The sequence below is a fragment of the Canis lupus genome, chromosome 17 (genome assembly GCF_048164855.1).
Source record: "Canis lupus baileyi chromosome 17, mCanLup2.hap1, whole genome shotgun sequence".
NCBI classification, from domain to species: Eukaryota; Metazoa; Chordata; class Mammalia; order Carnivora; family Canidae; genus Canis; species Canis lupus.
The window spans coordinates 23,959,188-23,984,550 of NC_132854.1; positions in this window are offsets into that span (position 1 = coordinate 23,959,188).

The following is a 25,363-nucleotide window of genomic DNA, read 5'->3' on the forward strand; positions in this document are numbered from 1 at the left end:
CCCACAATCATGTTTTATAGTGATCGAAGCTCCCAAAGTGTGTGCATTCGTCTGTCTTTCTTTCTTTCTTTCTTTCTTTCTTTCTTTCTTTCTTTCTTTCTTTCTTTCTTTCTTTTTTTCTTTCTTTCTTTCTTCTTTCTTCTTTCTTTCTTTCTTTCTTTCTTTCTTTCTTTCTTCTTTCTTTCTTTCTTTTTCTTTCTTCTTTCTTTTTTTTCTTTCATTTCTTTTCTTTCTTCTTTCTTTCTTTCTTTCTTTCTTTTTTTAGATTTATTTATTTATTAGAGAGAGAGAGAAAGCAGGGAAAGGGGGGAAGAAAGAGGGAAAGATCCTCAAGAGAACATTTCACTGACTGTCTTGCCTATCTTGGACCTTTACCTCAGGACCCTGAGATCATGACCTGAGCTGAAACCAAGAGTCTGCTGCTCAACCAACTGGCTACCCAGGCATCTCCCAAAGTGCTGTCTTTCTTTCCAAGGGCATCAGTCTATTTTTTTTTTTTTTTTTGGTGTTCTTTAATTCTCTTTACATCGTGAAACAAATATTAAGAATTTCGGGTAAGTCTTAAGAATTAAGTCAAAGTTTAAGCCAATTCCTTGATGTCAATAACAGAAACATCAATTGGGGAATATCCATAACAAAGTAGAACATAAGAAACTTCACAATCTGCTAGTCTGTTACATTTGTAGAGTGCACAGTTTGCTTTCATTTTCAGTGTATTTCTATTTTTTTTTTGTTGTTATTAGTGCTTACTAACTCATATTTCTCTACTTCTTCCTAAAATACTTATATTTAATGTGAGAAGCATGGTCTTTTACTATTTTCAGAAGGACAAAATCCTGCAACAGAGTAGCTTTCAGAATTGTGTCACAGTAAGTAATTGTGAGGAACCAGTGTCTATTCATGTGTTTTTGGATCCTTTACTTTTGTTTTTGATCATGAAAGTTTAGCTTTACTACCAAGGATTAAATGACAGAATTTCAAACTTTCTCCGTTATCTTCCAAAGTGCAATTTACAAATACTAGCTATTTGCTCACACATAGCTTAGTACACTAATGACCTCTAATTAATTAATAATATATTTTATAAACAGAGAATTGATGCATATTTTATGAGCAGTATAGCAGTGTTCATCAAATCGGTACTCCAGTAAAATGTAAATTATCTCTTTGTTAGGCCTTAGTCAAGTATAAAGACAATGTAATATTATTTAAAACCATTTGTCTCTCTGAACTGAATAACAAATATACCATCACTCAAGTAAGAACCTGTTAGAATATTTGAGTATCATTGTAAGGCCATCAGAATAATCAGAAAAGTCATTATAGCAATTGTCTTCTCCATTCCTCATTGTCACCACGGTAGAGAACAAAGACAAATTTTTAATGGTTTATTAGTTTTATGTTTTCCTGAAGTGGACTTAATATGCAGCAATAAAAGAGATTAAAAATTTATTGTGCATACTTAAAAAAATAGCTATGAACTTTACTAATAATCTCCTGAAAAATGAGCCATTCCATTCTATATTAAGATCACATTCTCATTTTCTTCATTGTATACAGACTGACTACATGAGAACACACAGAAATGACAGAACATTATCTCTTAGATTTATAATAAAAGATGCTCTCTTTCAAACATTCAGGAGTTGGATAGGATAATTTATTTTCAGAAGATATGTATGCCCTGTAAGAATTAATCCTGGCAAAAATCTCTAAATATCTGAGATCAGTCCATTTACTACTGCAACAAACTATAGGTAAATATTTAATTAACTATTTGAAGTTTAAGCCAACAATTAATAATTTCTGAACTGGTGATGATCAGAATGTAGTGAAGGTATGTAGTGAAGATCACATGGTGGTATCATTTGGTGATATGCTTGGATTTATCCAGTTCAGTTTTTCATTAAATACTCTATTACCATGGGTGTCATGCTGCTCATTTAGATGAAATACTGGAAAATTTAAAAGTAGAAATATTGAGTAATAGAATTTATATTAACACCCTCCCCCAACACAGACACTATAAAAGACAAGACTGCCTAAATTAATGAACTAATTATAGCAAGACAAAGTTTACTAAAATAAATGTATATGTTTTACTTTGCTCAAAAAAACCATAAAGATCAAACAAAAAATCCATTTGAGTATAGTATGAGGAAGATAAGGCTTAATAAATTAAATTATGTGACTATCAAGCCAAAATAAACTTGAATTCTTTACATGGGAGTAGGTGCTTTATAACCTCTAGGTCTCTCACTTGGAATAAATACCAGTCCTATATTTAGAAAGTAGAATGGCATATCTCTGGTCTTTGTTGTATAAAATCTTGTTATGAATAAGTCTGCAAGGATGAAAGAACTCAAAAAGCATTAGATTTACCAAGACAAGAAAACCCACACAACATTCCAGCTCTAATAGTATCAAATTTGTGACTGTATCACCAGCATTGTTTTATTTGTTTTATTTTTAATTCTAGGTTATGGGGTTTGCCTGGGGAAATGGGAAAATGAGGGCCAGAATGAATTCAAGTTTATATACATTTACCAAAATGAATCTTATCAGGTATATTATTTCCTTAGTAGAAATTCTTATCAAATTAAATATATTTACAATATATTAGTTGTATTTACCAAACCTGGTTATCTTGCTTTGAGATATAATGTGTGTGTGTATATATATACACATACATATGTATATACATGTATATACATATGTATGTGTGTATATATATATAATCAAATATATATTTTGCACATTAAGCAACATCAGAACTCACTGGCATACTAAAATAAACATTAATTTCTTTGGGCAGAAAATATGAATAGACATTTTTCCAAGGAAAACATACAGATAGCTAGTGGACACATGAAAAGATGCTCAGCATTTCACATCATCAGGGAAATACAAATCATAACCACATTAAAATACCAACTTTTTTTTTGAGGGAAAAAAGCCTTTATTGATAAATATTTTACAATGAAATAAAGTGATGGTTTGTTGGGGAATAAAAACCCAGGCAGAATCTGTTTCTCCACCCCTGCTCTAGCTTTCAGCCTCTGCCTTCCTACTAGCCAGTTTGGAAGATGAGGCGTTGGTGGGCATGCTGGCCCCCCCTTAGGCCCTTGAGGGCCTCTGTCTTCATGGTCAGGTGTTCAGACACTTAGACCTGTCACCCCTAGGAGGAGCAGTGGCCTTGGCTTTGGGTCCCTCCTTGGCTCCAGGGACAACCACCTTTTTTAGGTATGTGGTTTTCCTTCTTTTTGACTGAAGAAGCAGCACCATTCTTGTCCTTGGGGACTGTAGATTTTGAACTCTGACTCCCAGCTTTTGTTTCCCTGTGGGCCTCATCATCTTGGCTATTCCTATCCATTCTGATGTCACACAGCTCAGAGTGGCTAAAATTAACAGTACAGGAAACAACCGATGTTTGTGAGGAAGTGAAGAAAGAAATATCCTCTTATGCTGTTGGTGGGAATACAAACTGGAGCAGCCACTCTGGCAAATAGTATGGAGTTTCCTCAAAGGGTCAAAAATAGAAGTATCCTATGACTCAGTAATTGCACTACTAGGTATTTACCCAAAGAATACAAAAACACTGATTTGAGGGGGCACATGTACCCTGACGTTTATAACAGCATTTTCAACAATAGCCAAGTTATAGAAAGAGCCCAAATGCCCATCAGCTGATGAATGGATAGAGAAGATGTGGTATATGTATAATGGAATATTACTCAGCCATCAAAAAGAATAAAATTTTGCCATTTGCAATGACATTGATGGAGCTAGAGTGTATTATACTAAGTAAAACAAGTCAGTCAGAGAAAGGCAAATAGTATGTAAGTTCATTCATATGTGGGATTTAATAAAACAGATGAACATGAGGAAAGGAATAAAAGAGAGGGAGGCAAATTATAGAAGATACTCCTAACTACAGAGAACAAACTGAGGGTTGGTGGAGGTGAGGTGGGTAGAGGAATGGGGTAAATGGGTGATGGTGTTAATCACAATACTGATTGTGATTAGTATTGTTATATGTAAGTGATGGATCACTGAATTCTACCTCTAAAACTAGCATGACACTATATGTTAACTAACTAGAATTACCTAACTAGAATTTAAATAACTTGAAACATTGAAAAACAAACAAACATTCATTTCTTAACTTCCTCTTTCCAGGTAAGCTGATAATATCTTTATCAATATTTATGAATAATGTCAATTTTATTTTTAAAAAGCTGATATTGTCTGGGCTTGTCAAAGATTAGTTCCAGGCTGTGGGTTGGGCTCACATTTGCTCCACATGTCACACATATTGTTGAGCCAGTGGTTAATCAAGGCAAGATATTCTCATGGCAAAAGACAAATTCAAGAGGATAAGCATAGCTATGTAAGAAAAAAAAAATCAAGCATACTTATCTGCTACTCATTCCACTGCCTAAGAAGGAAGATATGTATGGAATAAATAAATACTAGTATGGTGAGTGTTACAGATGATATGTAGAGAGTCATAAAATGATAGATAATTTAGGTACATGTACTACTCTGGAATGGGTTGGAGTATTGAGGGAAGATTATTTGATTACATTAAATCAAATATGAAGGATAGAGAGGTTTATAGAGATGGAATAAAGGGGTGCATTACAAGTTTTAGGTGGGGCGGACTGCTAGTGAGAAAGTCAGTGGAAGAAAGAGTGTGGCATTCAATAAACAAAGTGCAAACACAGTGGCAGGACTTTGGGGTAGTTTCTGATGATGGCAAAACATGGACTGGAGATCTGCATTATTAAGTGTCCTAAAATCATGTTTGGGATTTTAAACAGATAAGTGAGAGAAATAGAATTGAAATTTTACAATAAACATTCTATCTTTAAAGTAATGGGGCAAAAAAAATGGCTATGTGTTTGGGGAGAGTGAAGAGAGGAGGCATAGTAGACTTTTTTTTTTTTTTTTTTTTTTAGATCTTTTTAAAGTAATCACTACCACCTGACTGAGGCTCAAACCTACAACCTCAAGATCAAGGGTTGCACACTCCATCAACTGAGCTAGAAGGGAACCCCAGTAGATTTTAAAGTAGTTTGGTTAAATAGAGATTGCTGGTTTAAACTGGTTGTTAGCAGCAGAGATGAAACATTATAGGCTTAAATAATTGTAGTAAAAGATGAACTCTAAGAATAGGTAATATTTATTGAGTTTTGCTATAAGCAAAACATGTGAAAAGTTTCATTTATTGCCTATGTAAAATTCACAAAATTCTTATCAAATAATTGAACTTCTATCTCAATTTCATAATTGAGGATCTCAAGGCAAAAGCCTATTTTTGGAGAGGTGAAGGGTGATCTTCCAAATGCCAAAACACATTACATTTACCAACAGTCTATATTGACCCAATTTTTAAAAGTTGACTTATAAAAAATACAGTCATCATTTGAATGAAACTATTTACCTAAACTGGATTTTCTTCTTGTCATTAGTATCTAATGGGTATGTATATACCACTATTGCCCCTTCATTAACATCAGCACTGATTTTTTTATTTCCCTTTATCCCAGTCATATCCCTGAGAGATGCTGCTACATTTTGTTAGAGCAGCTCTCCAATAATGACTGTTTTACTCTCATTTCTTGTACCCTGAGAATCTCTGCTCCTTAACATGTTGGACTATGAAACACAGAAGCCATTTAACTAGTCTATATATTTAAGGAGGAAAAAATGAGATTTTTTTGCCTTACATTAAATTAAACATATTCTGTTGTATGTTCATTCTTTTCTAGAATGGAAAAATGAGGATGAAAAACTTAATATTTATTAATAATGTCAGTTTTATTTTAAAAAATTCTCGAAATAATGGTTTGACAGAAAGCACCTCAGGTTTAGATCTTAGAAAAGCATTATCAGTGATTTAGGAGCGATTTGGAGCTAAGGTACAAGGTACAAGGTACAACTTTGAATCAGTGATTCAAAGTTCTAGAAGACCTATTATTCCTTCTTAAAATATATATATAAATTTTAGATTTGTTTCTTTGTTGGATCACAAAAATCACTAAACTATATGTATATATTGTACTTTAGTAAAACCATGTTCCTTTTCACTGGCACTAAGGTTAATTTTTGAAAAGTAATAATTCAGACTACTTTGCAACTTTGGCTGGTGTTGGTTAGACAGGAATTCAGAGAAGTTCAGGGGAGCTATAAGATTTTAGATGTAATTTAATCTTGGCTCTGTTAGGCTGTAAAAGAGTAATAGGATAGTGAAAGATCTCTGAATGTAGGACAACAGGAAAATCTGATCAAGACTCACCTAACTGTAAGCTTCCTCTTGCTCAAATTGCCTTCTGCTTCTTTGCTACTTTGAACTTGGCAACCAGCTGTGTTGGGCACTGCTGGAAAGAAGGCATCTCATCCCTATAGCCATATATCTTGGCTTTTTCTATCTTTACTCTTTCCCTTGGGGGCTTTAAGGATGTATAGGCTTTAAAGGATGCCTTGATTTGAAATATCAGTTGCTAGAATTTTTGTTCTAATATTGTCAGTTCTGAGTCTGATCAAAAGTTCAGAGGTTAAAGCAGAAAGTATAATCCAGTGTTATTTTTCTTTAACCCTAATTGAAAATTAGAATACCCAGGGAGATTTCAGAACTACCTTTCCCCTGACCCCACTCTCAAATGTTCTATATTAATTGGTTTCAGGTACAGCCAGAACATAATAGTTGTTAAAAGCTGCCAGGTAATTCTAATGAATAGCCAGGGGTAAGAAATTTCCTGATTCTTCTAACAGGACTTTTTGAGCTCCACCACCAATATGAGGTCATCTAGAGATTGAGATGCTCTTTTAGTTGCTCTATGTACCTGGACTTCCAGAAGTTAAAAAAAAAAAAAAAAAAGATAGACAAAACTGGTAAATTTTCACTCATTTTAATCTGTATTTGACCTGTCAAAGTATTGTCACAGAATGTTAAGAAGTATATATAATATAAACTTAGCTAAGTCTACTTTCATCTAGAATTCCCATGGTTCTTCTTTATATTTGACTCTAGAATCACACAACCAGAACCTATCTACCCAGGACAAAATATTTTCTTTTTCTCCTTGTGTTTGTATGTTTACAATGGAGTTAAGTTGTTGATTTTTCCCACATAATATTATATTTTTCAATGGTCAAATATTTTTGAAAATTTTTTGAAATGATGTTTTATAGGATGAATTACAGTTAAATTAAATATTTCTTATTATTAAATATTGTGTGTCTATTTTTGCTGTTAGAATTATGACAGTAATAAGGTCATTTGTAAAACTGGCTGGAACAATAATTATTTCCTGCTTATATATTTGAATATATAAACACATTAAGAATCCTTTAAGGGCAGCGGTTTAGCCCGCCTTCAGCCCAGGGCGTGATTCTGGAGACCCAGGATGGAGTCCCACGTCAGGCTCCCTGCATAGAGCCTGCTTCTCCCTCTGCCTGTGTCTCTGCCTCTCTCTCTCTCTCTCTCTCTCTCTCCCTTTCTCTCTCCCTCTCTCTCTCTTTTGGTGTCTCTTGTGAATAAATAAATAAAATCTCTTTAAAAAATAAAATATGATTCACTCAACAGCTGGGCTTTGGTCAGGGTGGCTAGAGTTGCAAAACCATAATGTCCATTTACTACCTTTTTTTTGGAGTTGTGTTCCAATGGACTGATTGCATTTTCTTTTTCAATTCAGATTTGGTTTTATTTTACAAAGGCTCAATTTGAGTGCTTGCAGTTTTCCTCGTGACTAATTAAATTGCTGAGGAAAAAGATGTCTGGGTCAAATAACACAATATGCTTGGATAACATATGTTTTGCAGACTTACTTTAAGCCTGGAGGAAAAACTTAAAATAAACACCAGTACTCTAAAGATTTGGCATTTGAGATATTTGCAAAAGGGGCACTTACCTAACATTCCAATGTCAGACTAATTCCAGATCAAAAAGAAATATCCTCACTGAAAATATCCTTAGATAAGCCATTTTAAGATTTCTCCAGCTTTTAAATCATAGAGTTAATTATTCAGTTATATAACCATACATTTTGCAATCTGCTTATTTTTGAATTTATACGCCAGGAAGTTACACTGGCCAAGGCTGAATGTTTTCTTGGTGCTTTACTAAGTTGTCATTATTATTTGAGACAGTTTTTAATGAATTGGAGGAGTTTGGTTACATATGCTTTAAAAATATTGCAAGGTGTATGCTCATTGTAGCCATATACTGCATTACATCCCTCTGGGTCTTTGATAAACTCTTTCTGAATGTCCTAGAGTGATCCAACTCTGGGAAACGAACTAGGGGTGGTGGAAGGGGCGGAGGGCGGGGGGTGGGGGTGAATGGGTGACGGGCACTGGTGGGGGGCACTTGACGGGATGAGCACTGGGTGTTATTCTGTATGTTGGTAAATTGAACACCAATAAAAAATAAATTTATTAAAAAAATCCAAAATCATTTTACAAGTATGGTCTCAGTTTTGTTTGTGTATTACCACAATCCACTTTTGTTCATGGTATTACCACAGTCTATTTTTGTGAGGTGCTCAGTGGCCTGTTGTTTAATTACATGTTCTTGGTAGGCTTCTCAGATTTCAAAGACGGTGCTGATACTGATGCTTGTATTTTTTGTAATATAGATTTACTAATCTAGCAATGTAATTAGCTGGCCTCCAGTTGCTTCTCAAGTATTGTTAAATCTTGGACTTGTGACTGGTCAATGTTTATTAAAGCTTACCTAACATAAATATATTTATGGAGAATGAACTATGTGAAATGCAGTAATTAATTCCAAAATCTGGTGTTTTCTAAGCAACCATTCATGGAACAGAATCAGTCCATGAATGTCCACTGACTCAAGATAAAATGAAAAAATAAGAAGTATATAGTGTTTCTTTCTTAAAGTATATATATTTAAACTAAAGAAAACCTTTAAAAAGATTTTAATTTTTATTCTCAGTCAATAGAGAAAAAATGTAGACTATCTCAAAACATAGTATTAGTGAAAAAGTAAAAAAATAGATTGGAGTACCATTTACATAAAATACATATAAAATATGAATTTTATAAACAAAACACAAATAAAAACAAAAATTAGAATGTAATGGAAAAACGCATAGCATCTAAAAGAAAATAAGTCAATACATAAAATAGATAACAGTAAATAAAAACATTTCCATTTCTTTTTACAGTGATGATGATCACAGAGTCTAAAAACTGATACATTTCTGTCTTCCTACTTAGTCAGTCATCGTATCGCATCCCTCCTTATTAGCATTCGGTGTTACTGCTCCCTAAGGTCCAAAGTCCTTATACCCATTATTACTTGGCAATTTAAAGTATAGAATTAACGAAGTCACTGCAAGATATATATGCAATATATTTTTATTAGATCATACTCGCATTGCCATGTTCCATACTACTGAAAGTTATAAGGAAGATTTCTTTGAGTCTAGTTACTAATTTGAAACTGAGAATAATTTCCTGCATATTCTCCCAGCATGATAGTATGTTACATTATATCATATATCATTTCTTCTTTAGACAGATGAAATATCTTGTTTCTCAACATAACTTTGTTAATGAATGAATAAATGAATCTGTTATCAGCATCATTCAAAATAGTATCTTCAACCAGAAATTCATTTGTAGTATCTCACTGTAATCACCTCACATGCAAATGACAATTGAGCCAAAAATGTACCTTGCTTTTGTTAAAACATATTTTGATTTTTAGAATCATTCTGGCCTTATTTTATCTTTTTTCTCTTGTTTTTCCTTAGTCTTATTGCCCGCTTTTTTCCCTAATTTTATCTACCAATGAATTTACATGCATTCTTGTAAAATAACTTAAAACTGTTTCTGGAGTAAACTAATAAACAGATTTGTTATTCTATAATGAAGGATTTCTTAATTCTAGGGATGCTGTGTTTCAGGTAGGATCTGAATTTACATATATGCTTTATTCATTCAATTTAAGAAATGATACTCTTTCTCTGACCTCATCATGGTATGTGGTTTCAATAAACAATTTAATTTTTCCTATCATTCCACAGGACCCAATCCATTCCAGTACTAATTGAAAATACTACCCACATGTAACAGATAACTAGAAGGCAGGGGGGAGAGGCACAGGAAGAGATCCACTTTGATGATTTCTTTAGTTTTGATACATCAATCAACTCCTTAAAGTTTAAACCATAATAGTTTTTAACATGCATTGAAAATTCTAGCTAAAAATTATAACAAGTGCTCTAAAAGTGACAAATATGAAAAATCCTGGACATAAGGTTTCATTGTGATAACAGATTGGTGTTATATCCTATAGCATCATTTTTATAACACATTTGACTTGTATCTTGTTATCATCACAGATATTCAAATACTTAGTACCCACTGCTTACCAAACCCAAAACTATACAAGATAGTCAGGTTTCATTTTCCACTAACCAACCCTAAACTTTGTGGCATGAGAGTAAGTAGACCTTTTCCTTAGAAAAACTAAGTAGGCTTTTCCTTAGAAAAGTCAACTAAGTTTGGAGCCACAGTGTTTTCCAGGAAACTCTGCCATAATCATATCACCTCCTTAGCATAACTTCCCACAAATCACTGAGAATTGTCAGTCTATAAATGGTATATTTATGTGAGGAAGAGATCTACAAGGTATAAGTGAAATGATCAATGTGGTTTTAGTTCCCCAAAATACTGGGAAATCTTAGCTCTTGTAATATAGGTTAATAAATAAATACAAATTACGTGAGTCAAATATCAAGAGAAACTCTTATCTTGGAATTAGACTTCCAATTATGGCTATTTGCTACACCACACACACTCAGCTTTTTTGAGTTTGGCCAAAAACCAAAGAGGCTTAGTTAGCAGTTTTTTCTGTGATCTATACAAATTTCTTATTAAAAATAGTTAATAATCTCAAATGAGTTGCCTAAAAATGTTAAGGAGTCACCATAATTAAAATAACATATATGTGTATTTATGCACATGCATGCACACATATATATACATATGACTTTGCAAGTTGCCTACCAGACAAATTCAAATCAATATTGAAATTTCTCTGCATTTAGTTCATGAAGAAAGTTATTATTCATTCCTTCTTCACACATGATTACTGGACCATGGAACATTTTACTGTGTTTGATAATTTATTGCTGACAATAGCTATCTACTCTCTGCTCTGCCAACCTTGGCTGATATTTTAATTGCTTTCTTTTGTTTCTATACACAGTTGAAACTTTTGAGATAAATAGCAATTAAAATATACAAATATGTTCAGTGGTAATCACCGGCTTTTTTTCCAGCTAGCCAAATAATGAGGCTTTGACAGTAGTAAATGAATATGTTCCATTAGGTTTTAATTTACAATAGAAACTTTTTTCCAATATGAGTTTTCAGCAAGTTCAAAAATGTCATCAGCAGCAACTCACCTGACTTGTCTGTGCATCAAGAATAACCCATTATTATTATCACTATGAAAGTCTCCAGAATAAGGATGTAGCAAAAGCTAATTTTTCTCAGAATCTTGGGAAGTGAAATTTTGGGTATGATTAGGTTTACAAAATCAATATATTGGAATCTGTTTTAACTTTTTGGCATTTTGCATACAAACAAATGTCTTCCCTCTGTTCTGTATTTCTGAACAAGTACTTGATTTTAACAATAATTGTGAACTAATGTAAAGCATTATAAAATGTCCTTATTTTAATGAGAAGTGCTGATTTCAAAGTGTATATGGAGATTTTCTTTACTGAAATCAGATGAGTTTTGCCAAACATTCCTCTGAAAATATACGACTAACAATCATCTTTGTGTTAGTTTATCATCCAAAGCCTCTTCCTTTCTTCTCACTGTTCAATCAGAGTCAGCCTTACCTTTGAGGACAAACTAAAACTCATTTGCTCTATAACATCATCTTGAGCACACTTCACAATGTGATATGTTTCCTTTCTCTTTTCTATTCTTTAACCATTTCTTTATAAATTGTGTATGTATGAGATGTCTCCTTATTTTCAAGCTCTTAACTAAATGTTTATGGTTATTTTATATGTATGCAATTTATTTTATCTTCCCCACAAGAATATACATTCTTGGCAGTAACTGAATGCAACATTCTTTTTTATAGCAATTGTTCAGTGTCTCATCCATGATTTTATGCAAGAAATGTTTATTGGTTTGGTATTTTTGTGAGATAGATGATTGATGAATTTTGTAATATGAATCCATTGCCATAAGCAGGAGGGGAAAGATGGATCATTCCTCATATTCCAAATGTCAACATATTTACCAGGTCAATATTATGTCTAGTCTTATCATTAAGTCCACTAACTTAGAACCAGAAAATTTAGTGGTACAATATTCAGAGAAGCACAAAAATAAATAGATAATTACAGTGTCTTGTTTTTAAATATAAGAGGAATAAGAAAGCTCCTATAGAAATACAAGGAAAGGGATTCCTGTGTGGCTCAGCGGTTGAGCGTCTGCCTTTGGCTTGGGGCCGATCCTGGAGTCCCAGATCGAGTCCCACATTGGGCTCCCTGTGTGGAGCCTGCTTCTCCCTCTGCCCGTGTCTCTGCCTCTATCTCTGTGTCTCTCATGAATAAATAAATACAATATTTTAAAAAAATAAAATTAAATAAATAAATAAATAAATAAATAAATAAATAAATACAAACACAAAGAAAAAGATCATTGTGAATGTTGTTCCTTACTGTCATATATATATATGACAGTACCTAACATGCTAACTCATCATTAATTATCATTGCTAATAATGTGTTTTCTTTATGTATTTTTTTACAAAAAGGAATAGAAAAGTATGGTTCAACCTTGAGGGTTAATGAAGAAGAGTGAAGAGCTATATTTTAATTTTGAAAGAATCTTTTATCTAGCTGCAAACTTTATTGAATACACTTCCTCCTTTTGAAATTATTTCCATTTTTACCCATGGATGGAGATTCTGTGAGCCCTTTCCATGGGCCTAGCCATGTTCTGTATTAAAACATTTAAACCTAATCTCAACACCATGAGGAAGTTATTAATATTATGTCATTTTAGAGATGCCCAGCCAATCTGATACCAGAGACTCACAATCGCTACCATATCTTTCTTATTCTCCTTTTACTTTGCTATCCATGCTCACTGTTCTGGGACCACAGCATAAACTTCAGTTCCCAGTTAGTAATGGTAAGCCTATATGACAGTGCACACTTCTACTTCTAGGGAAATTTATTCATGAGTGATTTCATCTTCATATCCCCATGTTCCTCTCGCCTCTGCCCTGCCAAATATTTGTTAGAGAGTTCCTTATGGTGCTATCACTTTGAATGAATATGTGCTTGGGTGATTAAAGATGGGATGGAGAAGGAAAGGTCTAATGTACCATTTTGAGTATCCTATTTCAGGCAATTCTATCAACTACTTTTCAGATCATTTAGGTAAATATGTTCCTCAAACCCCTAGCTAATAGCATTCTGTTAATCACTCTCAATTTTCCTTTCTTCTTTCTCTATCCCCTCTTTCTGTCATTATTCATATCATGGCTCTATTCAACAGCTCATTCTAAGTTTTTAATCTTATTAGACTTTTTTCTAGATGAAAGAGTTGCACTGTCCAATTTTTCCCTTGCACTCTTTGTTCTATGCCACCCTCCTGCATTACCTTTTTATTAGTGGAATTAGGTAGGATTAATTGTTGAGCTTGAACACTTTCTTTTTTTTTTTTTTTTTTTTTTTTAAATTTTATTTATTTATTTATGATAGTCACACAGAATGAGAGAGAGAGAGAGAGAGAGGCAGAGACATAGGCAGAGGGAGAAGCAGGCTCCATGCACCAGGAGCCTGATGTGGGATTCGATCCTGGGTCTCCAGGATCGCGCCCTGGGCCAAAGGCAGGCACTAAACCGCTGCGCCACCCAGGGATCCCTTGAACACTTTCTTAATTGATGCCTGATTTTAGGCCTACTACGATAATATTAATTTTTACTCTCTAAATAAGGTTGTACTCTTTTTCTAAAAAGCTGTACTGTTTTAGATTATATCTTAAACTTACATTACTTTTTTTTGTATTTTGGGGTGCCTGGGTGGCTCTGTGGTTGAGCGTCTGCCTTTGGCTCAGGTCACGATCCCAGGGTCTTAGGATCGAGTCCCACATCAGGCTCTACGCAGGAAGTCTGTTTCTCCCTCTGCCTATATCTCTGCCTCTCTCTGTGTGTCTCTCATGAATAAATAAAATCTTTTAAAAACCTTTGTGTTTTTTAGGTAAGTTTAAAGTTGAACTGAAATTCTGTTCTGGGTACCAGTTTAAAACCTCATTCTTGAAAAATATATCACTCTCCTTATAATATTTAAAGGCTTCATACAAAATAATGCCTGCAGTAATTAGTCTGGTAAGTCTTCCATATGTGACAAATTATTTCTCCATTATTGCTGTACAACACCACCCCACCCCCAAATCTATATGGGATTTTTCACCAATCCCTTTCTGGAAATTCCATGTTCACTTTATTCTTCACTACTGGTGGTATAGCTTCCTCTCTCTGGGAAAATAGTTTACGTCCTCTCTATTGACTTATTTCCTCCATCCACTTATTTGTCATTTCTCATGGCATACATTGCTTTATTTTTCTATCACATTTTACATTTATTTTTGTTCTATGTAAAAATTATGAATTTGCAGGTCTATTCTGCAGCATGGAACTTTCAAATAATAAGTACTCAAATATGAGATTGTTAATACACACAAAGTATTCCAGGAAATACAGTTGGGAAATGTAAACAACTATAAATGTATTAATTAAAAGTGCTTGAAAATGTACACTAAACAAAAAAATAACTACATAGACATATAAAAATGGCACACATATTCTGAAGGTGACTTAACACAAAGCTGATTTTAAAATGTGATTGTTGGGATCCCTGGGTGGCGCAGCGGTTTGGCGCCTGCCTTTGGCCCAGGGCGCGATCCTGGAGTACTGGGATCGAATCCCACGTCGGGCTCCCGGTGCATGGAGCCTGCTTCTCCCTCTGCCTGTGTCTCTGCCTCATTCTCTCTCTCTCTCTGTGACTATCACAAATAAATAAAAATTTAAAAAAAAAAGAAAAAAAAATAAAATGTGATTGTTTTGCCAAGAGTTTCTATTGTTCAAGTTGTTTTTTTTTAAGATTTATTTATTTATTTATTTATTTATTTATTTATTTATTTATGAGAGGCACAGAGAGAGAGAGATGCAGAGACACAGGCAGAGGGAGAAGCAGGCTCCACGCAGGAGGCCTGACGTGGGACTCGATCCCAGGTCTCCAGGACCAGGCCCTGGGCTGAAGGCGGCGCTAAACCGCTGAGCCACCTGGGCTGCCCTATTCAAGTTTTGATCCACATCTCATCAACCATGAATATATATTTCAGAGTGTTAAGTGAATCAGCTGGAATAAGAAAATAAAAGGAGAAATTTTGCAAAGCATAAACTCAGAAGAGGAAAAAAAAAAGTCAATGATTTTCTCCAAGGTTACTTAAAATAGCATTGAGAGAAAGAGGTATTTTTCTGTGTTTATACTTTTACTTTTAAAATTTGTATTTAATTTTTATTTAAAACACAGTTTGGTTACTCTGTGGGTAAAACTATTGTTACAGTATGAACTATTTTTTTTACTGTTTTGAAATGAACATTATTAACCAAACAAATTGAATATGTGATAACAAAAATTCCACTTGAGTGAAATTCAAACAAATTAAAAGGTAAATTTTTGTCTACAAGCTGTCTTACACATTTTATAAGATCCTTAAGTAAGCAGAGGTCTTGCAATCATAATACCATTTAAATCTATCATTGGTATCATTTATATATCATTTATATCTGAGTTTCAGTGTTCAATCTATACTGTTAAATTTTGGTTAGTGGTATTTCTGGGTTGTGACTAGGAATAAATGAGATAATTAATGTAAAAACCCAGAGCACTTGGCAAGATAGTTAGCAACAAATATCAATTGAATCAAAATTTTAGAAAACATTAAAGCAAGGGATTTAATTCCAAATCAGGTTAACTCTACAATTAGTTTATTCTTCTATGCCTCCTAACCCTATCTAATTGGGAAAAAATAATTGAAAACAGGATACTATGCTAGACTGAATCCATAAAACACAGTGTTTTCAAAATAGTCCCGATGCATTTTATTACATACATTGAATATTGGAAAATTTTGAATGTATATAATGATCATCCACAATTATTCAGTAAGTATAGTTACCTAATCATTTATAGTCCTTATTTAATTTCATTTAACTTCACCCTAGCAGCTATAAATTTATCACAAATGATATAACAGTTCAAGTTATATTTATAGTTGATTTTTTTACTATAAATTGCTATTTATGTGTTAATAAATGATAGACAATTATTGCATAGTGTAAGAAAAACTCATGTTTAAATGCTATATATCATAACTAACTGTGCAAAATCACTAAATGAGTTAATCTCCCTGAGCCACAAGGCATAAAAGGAAACTTTCACTCTTAACTTTATATAATCAATATTTAAGAGTGATAATTAAATAAAAACATGTGTCAAAACCTAAATGAGGCTTTTTTTTTACCAATATTAAATGTCATCAATATGACTACCATGGTATTTAGCCCAAAATAAGCAGTCTACAGATGATTATTCATTTTCTTTGTTTTATTTCCAAGCACATATTATACTCTAAATCATACTACATATTTTTGCCAGAAGTATTAGAAATAATGAGGCTTTGAACACCACATTTCTAAGACTCAGAATTATTCCTTAGAGTAAGCTTCTGCACAAAGTAGTCAAAATCATGTATGTTGAATTTGAGAAGTGATGACACACCTGTCTTAAATTTCCTCATCACAAATTCCCTCAAACCCCCCAAATCCCTACAGTTGAACGTTAGTCATATATCTTAAAACTTCTTCTATATTAAAGTTCTTGAAATGCAAATAAATGAGAATCAATGAGAATTCAGACACACTTTAACACTGATTGACATTTTTCTATTAGTTCCAATCAACTGCACAGAAGACAGCTACACTAAGCTTGCTCTTGTCATGAATAAAGAGATTTAGTTTAATATATTTATATGACCCAACCAATAAATATGGATGGAACAAACACCAATATGGAAAGTCTGGTTGGAAACATTAGGGCAAACTAGAAACACTTTTATTTGCTCATGTGAGGATATTAAACAGGTTTATTTATGACCTAAAATATTTAAGTTCAAAAGAGCCACTCTTAAAAAAAATTAAAAAAAAAGAGCCACTCATAGATGAGGTTGGACTGATAAACGTGCAGCTGACTCCAAAGAATTATCCAGAATAATGTTACCTCAACTTATATGATCTGAGATATGAGTGGCTGCCAAGGCTAAGGGGTTATATAGCAGAATACCCATATTTCAAGACATTATGGTATTAATTTATAATTCATGTGTAGTTATATATTTATCCATTTGCTCACATATTCTGCCTTAATGCTTATAACACCATGTCCAAACAATTGGTATACTTATCCTTCCCTTTGAAGGCACAATTTGAACACACACTTATGTCCAGAATTCATAAATCAATTAGTGAAGAAACAAATTCTATTTATCGATATATGAAAATATTTTACAATTATATATATAGTCACAAATATATATATATGTATATAATATATACACAGATATATTTATTTTTGTCCAAATAAATCTTGGTATTTGAAGGATTCACTGTTATTCATCATGTACCTTTTTCAGACTCCCCTTCCTCTCTCTATTTTGTTATTCTTCCTAGCTCTGTACCCTGAAATCTGTCCTTGATTTGGCTCTCTTTGATGAGTAAATGAAACTAATAATTTTCTGGCTTAAATTTTTTCACAAGTGTTTTGTCTCTGCTGCTACCCAGTTACAGAGACATGAATGAAGTAAACAACTCATATAATTTAAAATAACTAGAAATATTCACAAAAATAAAATTGATGATAATAAAATTTTAATTGTAATTGTTTATGACATTGCATATGTCTACTATCATGTCAGGACTAGGATATTGAAAATTAAAGACACATTATTCTGCATTCCCTAATGTTAAATGAATGGACATTTTCTATGCAGCTTAATGTTTTTGTGGTCACAACATTCAGTACCTCCATCCTTCAGGTGAGTACCTCTCAAGTAACTTATTGGGTTTTATCTTAAGAGCCACAAGCAGGTAAGACATACAGAATATAAACATGGATAAGCACACTTACTCAAAGACCCTGAATAAAAGAGTTTGACCCCTCTTTAAATTATATCATAGTTAAAGGTCCTGTAATTAACTGACAGAGGAGAAATGTCCTTAACTCTATATTTCTTTTATTGGAATCCAGTAACATTTTGTAACTAAATGTAAAACAAAGAATTGTGACTACTGTGAGAATAATTCGGCTTCAAATTTCACACACTTCATTTAGAAGATATTTTTGCTGTAAAATATAAAGTAATATCATTTTCAGTTCTAGAGGGGTTCCAAGGCAGATCCCAGTTTAGCAATCAGAAACAACATTAAAAAAATAAAGAAATAGAGCTTTATATACTTTCTGTCATAAAAACTCCATACCACCTAGTCATATAAATTCTTCATAATTCTTAATTAACACTTTTGCATTAAAAAAAGGGCCATGCAGAACACTTAAAGAAAACTCTCTAAAGTCCATCTCTTGTCTTTCTCTCTGACTTCTCTCAGGGCTTCTACCTGAGGCATGTAATATGTCACATAGGACGCCATGTTTTAGAGGGTGCACACTTGACTTACTCTCTGTTACCATCATCTTAAAATCTTAGTAACTTTCCTACCAAGACTTACTTTTCATTTTGCACAGACCTTCTCAAATTAGATAGCCAAATATCTCAAATTAGATATTTTATTGCTTCCTTCTTCTCAGAGTAAAATAGCTACACTTGTCAAAGCAATAACTTTCAGGGCAGGCTTAAGAGAACAGTTGATTCAAAATATTCTTTCAAGAAAAGATGCCAGTGAAAAGTTATGAATTATTAATCACTAATAATTTTTGTTCTGTAAGTCATAGGTTAAAATGAATACATAATATGTATCAGAGACTAAACTCTTTGAAAGGAAACTTCATGTGAAGAGTTTCAAGAATTGATGCATGTTTTGACTTTACAATAGCACTTTCAAACATTCATTTTAGGAAGGAGCAAATGTCAAGGTATATGTAGACATCGTCTATCACAGGAAGAAATTCATAATAACATTTTCTTTCAAATTGTGTATGCTGTAACACTAAGGGCACTTCCTACTCTAAAAGGCTGTCTCAGTCCAGATTATACTCACACCATGCACTTCTTTTCATGTCTTGAGTATAGCTACACTACAAGAAAAGAAAATGACTGGAAACACCTGTTTTGTAGAGACACATTCTACAAAGAAAAGTCCTTTGATGAAACGGAAACATTGAAGACATATAGCCATTGCTTTACCAGTCCCAAGCAAGCAGAGCTCCTTCATGTTGGTCCCTATTTTCTAAGCACCAGGAAAAGACAACAACAACTTTTGAAATCCAGAGGCTACTTTTATGAGTTCTGCCCAGGTCTTTCTTTTGTATTTTCACCATGTGCATTTCATTTAAAAGAAATGGTTGCCATATGGTTTGATTCATTTACACTCAACTCATAAAAAGTACTGTGTTTTAGGAGGTATTTGATGTCCGCAAAATTTCTGAATGTCTTTATAAGTCATTTTATTAAAACCAGGAAGTTTTATTTTGCTAGGATATTAAATTAAATAACAAATGGTTTGTATTCGTTAAGAGAAAAGTACCTCAAATCTATGAATGCATATATATCACTGAATGACTTTGTCTATCTACTTTCTTCTCTTTATGATTTTATTTACATATTCCCAGTGAAGTAGAGAATTGGGGAAGTTATTTACAAAGTTCAAGTTTAAAATTCTTTTTACAGAATTATGTAGTTAATATATTATTTGTTTAAAAAATGTTTGTTTTGTAGTGAACAAAAATTTCATCCAGATTCTACTCAACTTGCCTGTAAACATTCTTAAATATTTATAGCACAATTTATATTCTTGAAAATAAAAAATGAATGCAAATTATTTGAACTCTGTTGATCGTTTTGTGTGAATGAAAATTCCAGAAGCTCAAGCATACACTTTAGGCAATTGTAAATATAACAAACATTTTGACCTATAGTTTTCCATTTATTGTTTCTTTTGAAAGTTACTTACCCAAGTGAAAAGTTTAATTTAACACTTGAGTTTTAATTAATGCTACGTAATTAATTCAGAACAATTCATAGACAAATACATGCACTGCAAGTACTGGTAAATAAATAAATAGTAACCCAGTACAGATTGGAAGACAGGATGAGGATGGTGGTGGGACAACACAGAGGCCTAATAGGAAGACTCAGAGAAGCCTGAGTAAAATCTGGTCAAAGAAAGAGTCTGTCAGTGCTCAGAGTGTGGATTTGGCAGAACCTTACAGGCCATAGAAAGTAATTTACATTGTATTAAAAATACGAATGGTAATCATTGATAAATTCTTATCAGATAAGGAACAAGGTTAACTTTGTTCAAGGGGATCGCTTTTGTTTCTATGTGAAAAGGTAAGACTTAATATGTGTAATATTTTGACCAAGGTATCAGAATAGTAGACTATCAAAACTTATTTTCATTATTTTCTTAAGGATTTTATTTATTTATTCATGAGAGACACAGAGGGAGAGAGGGAGGCAGAGACACAGGCAGAGGGAGAAGCAGGCTCCATGCAGGGAGCCAGATGGGGGACTCAATCCAGGGTCTTCAGGATCATGCCCTGGGCTGAAGGCGGTGCTAAACCTGTGAGCCCCCCGGGCTGCCCTATTTTCATTACTTTTATAAAAAGTAAACCAAAATGGCTCTGTTTTCTTTTTTTAAGAAGCCAAAATAGGGATCCCTGGGTGGCGCAGCGGTTTAGCGCCTGCCTTTGGCCCGGGGCGCGATCCTGGAGACCCGGGATCGAATCCCACGTCGGGCTCCCGGTGCATGGAGCCTGCTTCTCCCTCTGCCTGTGTCTCTGCCTCTCTCTCTCTCTGTGACTATCATAAATAAATAAAAAAAAAAAAAAAAGAAGCCAAAATACTATGTGGAAAATATGTTAAGTATCTATTATCCAAGTGTTGCTATTTATACCTTTCTCTTCTACATCAAAATATATTCCTTTGATTTTGAATGTTGTAAAATTAGAGATTAAAACTACCATATATGTAGTGTTAAAACTGAAAAAGCACATAACACAAAAACAACCCCAAAAGTCTGTATTATTAAATGAACTTTTATAGATATGTCTTAAGTAACCAGGTACATCTTGGTACTATCATATCTGGTAAAGCAAAATGAATTAAAATAAAAGAACTAGCCAGATTATATTACCTGTTCAGTAAAATAAGTCAGCTCAAATTTCTTCACTGACATATTGTAGATATAAGTAGTGTTCTGATTGTAGGGTAAAGAAAGTAGCCAGACACCAGAAATATGGTGTCCTTGTATGGTGGAATAGATTCTAAGGAGTAATAGCATGCTATTTTATAATAGTGCAATTGCTACTATACCCATATGGACTATAGAAATGACACACCTTTTCACCAAATTTATTCAGGACTTGTAATAAATGAATGATTTAATTTAAGAATTTCATTATATTTGAAGGGGGGAAAAGGATATTTAATTATCCAGTTTCCTTTGAAACACTGAAGGAAGTTGATGACCATGGAAATACTGTAGATTCATGAGTAAGGAGAGGCATTGTAATGGTACCACAGAGTTACAACCTATCCAATTGTCCCAGTAAGCATGAGAACTAAAAATCATAATGAAACACTCCACATTGATAGGGCTATATTGAAAGCAAACAAAAATATACAAAATTCTGTTTTCATGTTTTAAAATTGTTTTTTAAGCATAGATGGTTTTTTTTTTTTTTTTTTTTTTAAGTATTATAGCAGTCAGGAGAAAAAAAGACATTGGATCGGGGAGAAGATTTTCAAAACCCTCATGAAAACATGAACTCTACTAGTCTTATTTGAAATGAATCACCTTGAGACTTGCAAAGTTAGAAACAGTTGTCTCACAATTGCTGCGAATGTAATATTCTCACAGAACTCTGCTACAAAAACAGCTTCAACTATAGGTGTGTAGAAACAGAAATAAAACTGAAAATTATTCTTATCCTCTTGAATTATAAAGTTATCTACAAGATAAGAAATGGAAAAGATTAACAGCCACTGCTTTTGAGGACAAGAATATCCATTTCTACTATGTCTCTATACTTAGCTAGCCAGCAGGGTTAGAATATTTATACCTGCCTTTTTTTGGACATTCAAGGGAATTTTTAAGTTATGTAGAGACCTACAGTTCTTATAGTAAAACTAATTTAATAAGGACCCATTCAAGGGAGATCACAGTTGTTTTGCTGTGAAGATAAATGACAGGAAAAACAAAAAGAAGACATCTGTCATCTACACTGAAATTATCAGGAAAAGGTATATGATAATAGAATGTTTAAGGGACCAAAGAAAGGGATTTTGAAGACAAGAACAGAAGATGTTTGGCATTATAAAATGAGTAGGCAAGCCACAATTAAAAGAAATGAGGATTATTGTATTATGTAAAATTATATGGAAGAAATTTCTTTATTGATACAAAAATGTAGGAGCATTTTATGGTGATTGCTTGTTCAGGAAGAATCAATGGATGACCTAGAACATTATTTATTTTTATATACTGCTTGTTTCATAGCAGAATTCTTATATATTTCAATAAAATTGATATATTCCCACATTCATATATTAAATACCTGGTGTTTAGGGGACTCTTTCTAGAAAATAGGAATTTAGAAATAATATATACACATGTTATCAAAAATACAAGGGAAAATAGATATTATGTAAGTTACAAAAAGTTTTTAAATACATGGTTACAAATTAGTGTGGTAGATTCCATGACAAGAGTTAAAAGTGTCACAAAATAAAACAACAATAATTTCTGCCCAAATATATTTAAACATGGAGGACATGAAGTCCAACATTATATTGGAAAGGTAAATTCTAATATTCCATGCAAACAATGGAGAAATTACTATCTAGGTAGAGGACAAAGATATTTTCAAAACTTATACATGAATTAAGTAAAAATAGTGTTGCAGGATCTAGAAACAATAATCAAGATGATAGTTTCAATTATTATGGAGGATGAGAAATAGACATAAGCAATTTCCAGGTCATGGAGGCCTATAAACCATAGCTGGGTTTTTAACTGGGCTGTTATTGAAAGTAAAAGTGGTTGGGGATTAGTCATGTTTGTGAAGTATGGGGGAAATTTATTTCATAACTGTAACAATTATTTAAAGAAAGTTGCACTATAGCTGTATAAACAGGAATAAGCCAAATTACCTTGATTTATGGTTTAAAAAGAAAGAACACTTAATCTTTTCTACAAATTTCTTCCTTTTTTCCTAAAGATTTTATTTATTTATTTGACAAAGAGAGAGCAACAAGCAGGGGCAGTGGCAGACACAGGAAGAGGGAGCAGCAAAAATGAAAAACATCCATTAAAAGTGAAGAGTTTTGCTTTTTGGACATCAAATAATACAAAATATTTTTCCTTCAAATGCTCAAAGGGAACTTCTCAATTAAGTGATATATATTTAAATACTTTTTAAGACAGCATGTAAAAGTAAAGACTAACTAAAATAAATACTTCTGTTTATAGTAACCTGCTACAAAAAATAAATTTAAAAAATGATCACTTTGCTTGGTATTCATTTTCATATGGCACAAATACAAATTTATTGCTACCAATGCAAATATTTTCAGATGTTTAAGAATAATGTGGCTTTCCAAGTTTACCTTAGTCATAAAATATCCCAGAACATAAATTCAATGCTTACTTTAAGACTGGAAAGAAGTGAAAGTATTTTAGAAAATACGAATTTCTTAGCACACAAGTGATTTCTTGTTTTGATATTCGTTGCCTTCTAAAATATTCTTGGGAAGGACACGGAAACCTTCCTTTTGTAATAAGCTAAATAAACTTGTATAAAAATTTTATGTTTCAGATTAGGGTATTTACCAGTATTTTAAAGGGGTGGTGACAGATAATGGGTTACATATAAACCCCTATAGCCTTGATTTTTAGATATGGGAAGTAGATTGGGTCATCCAATCATTCCTTCCTGTTCTCCTTTATGTGTCCCTTTAACATAAAACAAAGGAAAAAAAAAAAAAAAAGAAATGTTTCCAGGATATTCCAGGATAAAAGCAAAACAATTCTATAATATTCTAGAAGATATTTATATCACAGAGAGAGGAAGTAAGAAAGGAAGGGAAGGAGGAAGGATGGAAGGAAAGAAGGAGAGAAGCAAAGAAGGAAGGGAAAGAGGGGGCATAGCAAGGAGAGAGGGAGACAGAATTAGTAACTATGCTGAAATATTACTTATGCCCAAAGAATAATAAATCCCAAACTGAGGAGTTTTAAATTAGTGTGTACTTAGTATTATAAAATATTCACTATGGGCATGTATATACATATGAAATCTAAAAATATGCAGGAAATAAATGTAACAGTAAGAGTTTATAGATAGCAACCAAAGTTTGAAGGCCAACTGTTTATTGGAGTCAGAGAAGCCTAAGAAATCAAGAAAAACTATAGGTAATAGATTATTTTTCTTTTGAGAAGTTGCAGATAAAAAGGGGAGGAGGATTAAAAAGAATGAGCATCCCTATCAGTAGTCTTCTGACATTTCTGCTGCTAGCAAACAGACCTTTCGGTTGGCTAGGAATATCTGTTCTTAATTTTTTATGTAATGAAATCTAGTAGATTACATAAAGTTATGATGATAGAAGAAACAAAAGGAATAAAAGCAGAAAGATCATTTGAAGATTAGGTTAATGATGATGAATACGAACATTATATCTGTAGTAGCAATACTAATAAAATCAATTAAACCTGTCAAATAATAGTAGAATGGATATTCTTTGAAAATAAAGAGTAACAGCAATATAACCTAGGCTAGCTCTTCAATCTAGATTAGTCAAAATTATTTTTAATAAGCAATGAAAACAGTGACAACAGCAATAATAGCTGCAGTAGCAACAATAAACATCATTATTACCAAGCACTGTGTGCTTCATGCTGGTATGTATCCGTGAATTTCTTTCACAGATGAAAGAAAATAAGAAAGAGAATAAAGGAGGAAGGAGAGACTCCCTTCTACATTTGTGATTTTACAACATTTGTACTTGCAAAAATCTAAAGAAGTGGCTCAGTTGGTTAAGCATCCAACTTCTGATT